This window comes from Pelecanus crispus, chromosome 6 (genome assembly GCF_030463565.1).
Source record: "Pelecanus crispus isolate bPelCri1 chromosome 6, bPelCri1.pri, whole genome shotgun sequence".
Lineage (NCBI taxonomy): Eukaryota > Metazoa > Chordata > Aves > Pelecaniformes > Pelecanidae > Pelecanus > Pelecanus crispus.
Window position 1 is genome coordinate 57931432 of NC_134648.1, and position 7237 is coordinate 57938668.

The following is a 7237-nucleotide window of genomic DNA, read 5'->3' on the forward strand; positions in this document are numbered from 1 at the left end:
CCTGTCTGCTGTTTGCAGGAGGAGGCACAGCTATTGCAAGGTGTGGCTGGTCTGCAGACCCTCTGCACTCCAGAGGAGGAAGTGTTAAACAGAGCAGCAGCACAAGCTCCCATTTCTGTCTAGAGGTACTGGACTGCAGTGGTTTGTAGATGTGTCCCTTCCAGAAACAAAGGCCAAATGCCATGCTTTTCAGCTCATTTCACTGTAATCCAGATTTCTCACAGCAGCCATGTACTTTCATAAGCTTATTGGTGTATCAAAAGAATACGAAATTGTGAAGCCTAATTAACAGTGAATGATGTCTATGAGAAAAATAGAATTGAAAGATTGGACCCTGCTGCTCTCACGAGGGAGCGAGTGCAAGAGTCAGGTATGTCCTGGGGTAGAAACAGCACAAAAAAGGTAGGAAGTGACAGATATGCAAGTGCTTATATTTCAGTATTAATATGTCTCTGGGTTCTGATGAGGCTCCTGGAAGTGATTTTTATATAGCCTGCTTTAGGTAACAATTCCAATTATCATTTGGATTTGTTCTGTTGAAGGACAACATTTTCACTGCATTGTTCCCATGAGCAGCTCCTTTTCAAGAGCTGTATCTTTTCAAAACAATCTGTAGCCTTCCTTGTTTCAGAGAGGGAAGGAAAAAAAAAATCACCTGTGTTGGGAATCTCCCTCTTCCCCCTTAAAAAATAAACACAAATATATAAAATGTTTGCACTTTGAGAGTAGCAGACAAATTCTTTCTCTCTGTCTGCATCTACTGTATAGGTTTTCTGTCTCATACAGCTACTACCCTTATTCCAGAAAGCCTTGTCGGGAGGCACAGAGACTATTTTTGACACTTGCCTGCCGCTGAGCTTGAGGCTGGACTAAGAGCTGCCAAATGTGTAGAGAAGTTTGGATTTTCTTCTTTTCTCTTTAAACCCATTTTCCTGCAGGGCTGGTGGACAGTTACTTGAATCAAAGCAGCATGTCCCAAATCAGTGTTTATAAGCACTCAGTAGTCACTGTGTATATTTTTTTTCCCCTCTCTATGAACTGGCCTTTAAAAGCTGGGAAAGATGCAAAGAGAGCTAGCAGGGGGGAGAAAAGAAACTATGTTATTTTGAGGATGAGAAAAACATTTGAGGAACAGAGCTTCCTTGTGTGCAGTTATTTCTCTGTTCGGAGGCAGGATTTTGTGAAGATGGTTGAGGGTATGAGATCAGTGCTCAGAAAAAGTTTAAGCAGCTCAGTTCTGGAAGATCAGCAGGACAGAAAGCAAATTCTGTCTAATAAAATAGCTGTAGTCTTAAGAATGATACAAAAATTATTATTTTCACTGTCCTGAAATAGCTATTTGTTCCTTCATAGGCACAGGGTAATAAAAAACAGGGGAGCTCCATAAGTTGCGTATCTTTCCTGTTCTTACACTCCTCCTCATTCTTGCTGAGCAGAAAGCAAGCTGTTAAGTGAGGTTGGAAGGCTGCAGAGAAGTTTCCACTGCAGAATTGAGCAGGATGGGATCTGGTATTCAAACATGTAGGACCCATGGAAATATTGCTTAATGTAATAGACTGTCCCCAACCATTTTCTGATATTCTATTGCTTTTGTAATTATATCGATTACTCATGGACTTTTCTTCAGTGTTTCCCTAGGGTCTCTAGTTATGCCAGATCTTGCAAGCACTGTTTTTGCATGAAGAGCAAAACATTTCCACCATGATTAAAACCAGTTTGACACTATGGTACTTGCCTAATAGGATTATTCTACTGCTTAATGAATTTGCCAGCAGAGTGCTTTGTTTAAATTTCCTTCCCATGAAGAGCTTTAAAGCGGCAACAGCAAAGAACTACCACTCTGCTAATGAAACTGAGTGACACCTTTGTGTTGCTTTTCCCAAAGAAAGTGCTCTACTTTCATGTGAAATTGATAGTAATAGCAGGAGTGTTGGAAAACAATGAGTTCTGCCTCCATCATGCAGATCATCGTCATACATATTTTCATCGTTAGAGGCTGAGTTGTCAAGAAGGGCCAGAGAGAACTTTAATTAAAGTAATTGGCTTGCAGGGCGACATGGCAAACTGGGTGCAGACAGCAAGTGCAGGCATTTCCTATCTCATAGTTAAACTGCACACTAACTGTGCAGCCTTTCTGTTAGGAAAAAAGATAGTTTTAGGATGCAGGTGCAAGCATACTCCATGTGAGAGTCTGTACAGAATATAGTCAGGTGTATTAAAGATCCCTAAATCATAGTGGGCAGAGCTGGTTCAAACTCTGATCTACTCTGATAGTGATTAACATACAGTGTGTTTCTGGATGTTGTGTTCAGGCTTGATCCAGTACAACCACTTCCATCTTCTGGTTGGTTAATGAAGGTTTAAAGTCAACCCTTGAAAAAGGGGACTCATCCATCATTAAGCGAAGCCACAGAGGGGAGTGGAGAAGTGGATGAATGGTGGATGTTTCATAGGTGTGGTCCTGTGAAATGTGTTCCCGCTTCTTTATGTGGGTATATGTTATACCCTGAAGTGTCAACGCAGCTTGACGTGGAGCACTGTAGCTTCTCCCTTCCTTGGAGCTAGACAGTTAGATAACTGCTGTCACTCACTGAGGGGTGATGAGAAAACCCAAACACATTCCCCAGAGCTGTTCTCTGAAGTTCTTCTGTAAAAGCAGAAGAGGGCTCTGTGCTTTGCTGAGCACTTTGCATGTCAGCGTGAGAGCAGGATTCCACTTATAGATGATCTGTGCTTTAAATAAAAACATCTAGCACAGATAAGTTACAAGATCCTGATTGGAGTTTGCTTTGTAGTAGACAAAGTGAAACACTTTCTATATGCAGTGTTAGACCCCTAGCTATGTTGTAAACATCATTGTACAAACACAAGCAGCAATACTGTATGTGCTCTGCAGAGTTATCGATGAGCCATGGCAAGCAGGTAGACAAACTGGGTGCCCTAACATGTCTCTTCTAGCCATGGCCTCTAGGGATGGATAGCAACATATCAAAGAATTTAACTGTCTTTTAAGAATTTTTTTGCTCTAAGCATCCAGCAGCCCAACATGGCAGCTGCGCAGCCACCGCAGCAAAGACACTAAAGGCTGAACAGCTATGGAGGTGGGTGCAAAGATAGGAGAACGGGGTAGGGAAACCTATACAGCTGCTCCTGTTATATTTTTATCTGCAGGGCTAGGGGTTTGTGCTTGTCAACAGCACTAACATCCTCCTAAAATAAAATGAGGGAGGAGGATGTATTTTTGTGTCAACACACTTGCAAAACTGAACAACAGATTTTGAAACTGATGCAACAACAGTAGCAGACTTGTCTGCTGCAAATAATGTATTTAGCCATTTGAGTGGGCAAGTGAGCTGTTAGATACCTCAGAAGTAATGAGATCCCCTCTCCAAAATCATTGTTTGCAATGAGACTTGAGGGCAGCCAGCATCCCACCAAACTGCTGAGCAGCCTGTAATAACAAATCCCAAATCAAGAATGAATAGAAGCAGGCAGCCATTATAATCTTATCCTGTACATCCATTTGAAGACAAAGGGAAAATGTGCCTTTGTGTCTGGGACCAAATGAAAACAGGAGTTCTTAGTCTATAGGTTGTGATGTATTTTGTCTATTATTAGAAACTTTGTTTTTGCTCTTCTCAAACAATTCCAGTTGTTAATATCCTCTTCACATTTCTCTGCAGGCTGCTGAGAGTTATTAATTTCACATAGCTCTGTCCATTTATCTGATGTAATTTTACTGAGTTTCCTGTCGCTAATCACAGAGCAGAATCTGGAAAATGATTCTTTTTAAGGATGATTTCCATTATTGAGAGAAATAGGCCAAAAATCAGAATCCCAGATCAAAAAGCTTCTGTGCTTTCAGAGCATTCAGAGCTCTGGAGAATTGGATTTCATGTGGTTAATGTGCAGAAAGGAAAAGGGCAGTCAGGTCCCTGGCGATAATGTCAGACATCAGGGTTCTGACAGGCAGAGCTGAGCGCTTCATTAACTCCTGCTCTGCCCCTCTGAGCCCTGCTGGCTTCCTGGACGCACAGCCTGAGCTGACTTTTAAGTGAAGTAACCATCAGGTACAGCATGTCCCCTCCTCATCTTACAGCTTGCTAATCCTCAGGGGAATGTGCATTTATTGCATTAGCAGAGGAAGAGCCAGAGATCAATATTCTGTTAGGTGTATTGTTATTGGTCAGCCACCATAGGGTAAAGATAAGGATGGTTTAACATATAGTTAGCCCTTTGCCACTGATCTGGGAACATCCTAAAGAAATCAAAGCATCCTGAGCCCTTAAAGTCTCCTACTGCCCTTAATGTGATGCTAACTTTTTGTGTTTCCTCATACAGCCCTTCTTTGCCTTTCACATTGTTTTTCCAACTCGAAACAGGGAAAATGAAGTCACCACTATGCTCTTCTCTGCACAGGCAGGGAACTCCAAAAAGCTAGGGACCAACCATGTCGCGTTTTAGTTTTTGGCCTTTCAGGCACAAAGGAGAAAGAAAGAGTCCAACTGTCTACCCAGCAGACTCCAGGGGAATATGTGCCTTTGCAGAATAAAATGCATGGCAATTTTATGTCATTCTGGCCTGTACCAGAGTATTTACACCAAGGCAACATGGCCAGACCTACTTCTGCAGTAACCTGGTTTGGGAATTACAGCAACACAGACAGGAACTGGAAAAGTAAACAACCCTAATAATACACACCTGTCCCATGTCTAATCATCTCTGTGACATGCCTCTGAAGGCAGGTTTGCCTGCGTGTGATAAGCAGACTTGATCTGTTGGTACTAAGGCAAGTACCCTCTCGTATGAGCACAAATGGTGTCTCCATCTTTTCAGGAAGTCTTGGGAGCATTATGCCACCTACTCTATCTTTCCTATGCAGGCTGCTATTGAAGATATTTTTCAGTTGTAGAAAATACTCAAAAAGCTTCTCATGTTGGTAGAATACATGCAAGATTTACCTTCCAAAGATCTGCTGAGTCTCCCTGCAAAAGCAAAAACCACCTAGGTTTCTTAAGCGTAAAATGTTAATGAGTCACGTATCATCACCTCATTTTAATCCACAGCTTTATGTCAGTAGGGCTTAAAGGGAATCTTACTATTACCCATAATTAACAAAGGCTGAGAACAAGTCACTTCTCAGGAATGTCTCAAAAGTCCCTACCCAATCCTTTAGGCTGCATCATTCCTCCCCAAGGTACCCTGATGTGAATTCGCATCCATCCTTTTAAACCCCTTGTCACCACCATGTGTCTCTATGCCTTCATTTTATTTCTCCCCTTGTCTTCTCTGTATTCTTTTCATTCATGCTCACATTTGGAAGCCAGCAATGTTCTTCAGCCCTTCTTAACCACCTCCTTGACTGACCTTCACTGACAGTATGGTCAGTGGTAAATAACGACTTATCACAGTAGGTGCAAAGATCAGTGATACAAGCTCTCATCCTGTAGGAAGATCTTAATCATTATCTGCCTTAGCAAACTGCAAAGTGTTTCCCCCAAGCAGAAGAGTAAGATGTGGCCGTGAAGCTTGGTAAATGTATTGTCAGTATCCATACAACCCAAAGCTACCTTTTAGAGATTTATAAATATGCTGCTCTGCTCTGCAGTCAGCATATACTGAGCTTTCCTCAGCCCAAAGTCCTTTGTTATTCTTGGCAAATCAGAATCAGCAGTAATGCAGCTGGGGTAGGGCAAGCGGAGTGGAAGTGCCATACGCAGGAGAGTTGAAAAGCTCCATGTTATTTATTGTAGGGTCAAGGCCATTAAGCACTAGCCTAGGTCAGTGAAGAAAAGCAACCACAATGAGCTACTCCATGGGTATGTCAAATCTAGTCACACCTGTAGTTCTCAGATGCATGGCCAAGCTGCTACAGCCCGATTGCATGTTTCTAAATCTCCCTGTGAGCAAAAGGAGGTGTATTCCTTGGCCAGAACTGAGATTGCTGAACAGCCTCCTTAACAAGTCCTTCCTTGTTCTGGTATTGTTTTGGGAGCTTCATGAGCTGCAGTCATTAAGATGATGTCACATTTTCTGTGGAGTTCAGTCCCACTAATGAGCGAATAAGATTGAACCATTTACAGATCTAGGCCTAAACCTCTTCTCAGTTACTGCCTTCGTAAGGATGATTGAAGTTCCTGAGCCTGCACGCTGCTCTATCCAGAGAGACCTTTGCCTCCACCTGGAGTCAACTCGATTAATAACACTTCTTTTACACTTCTGACATCTGCTTCAGTGGATCAACTTGCAGGACTAGCTCTGGGTTGCTGGGGTTTTATTTTAAATATATCTAAAGCTGCCCATAATTTCCTAATCGAAAGAAAGCAAGCAGAACGCTGTATTTTTTTAAATGAGAAGGCAATAAAAACCAAGTCTGAATATTTTGATAGATATGCTGGAAGGGTATATAATGTAGCAAACAGTTGCACTATTTTTTCTATTGTCTGAAGACCTCTTTCAGTTCTGAAGTTACGAAGTTTGGAAGGAGTAGAGTGCAAAGCCTCAAATGAAATTTTAAACTAATGTCAATAAATCCAGTAGCTAGCTTTGTGAGGTAGCCTATAACATTTGTTTTTCAGTTATCTCATCTCAAATATTGCCTAATTGTTGGGGTTTTTTTCCAAAATAAGCTAAATAGCGACACTTCTGAAAGCATCTGTACTTCATGCAAAATCGCAGTCATATGGAAATGACATCCTTCAGCTCATGTAAAACAGCTTTACAGGAGCCCTTTGGTATGCGCTGTTATTTTTCTTAATAATCCTTGACAATTTAATTCTCTTGTGCTTCTCTCTGCTACCCTGTTTTCTATGCTAACAGGTTTGCAGGGCTTCTCTGTATTGTTTTTGTAATATATGGGTTGGTTTAAAGAAAAACCTTTACTCTTGTTATCATTGTTCTTGAAATGTGGATCTCTATCTGTAAAGAGAAAAACAACTTTAAAAATACTCTGTTTTCTCTAGTTTACTGTCATGAGTAAGTTTAGTTAACAGAAATGTATTCTGTTAAGCTCCTGTTATATTCTTTTCCAGTTATTGACTGCTTTCACTATATGTGTACTTAGTACTGGTTCATTCTTTTACTATGGTGAAAATGACAAGTTTTGTTAATATCAGATAGAATTTTTGGTTTTGGATAAAGTTCTTCAAATTGATGTCAGCGTGGGATTTTTCATTTTATTCCTTGTTTACTTGAGAGTATTTAGAAGTCTGTAAACGCAGTTATTTAATTATTACCT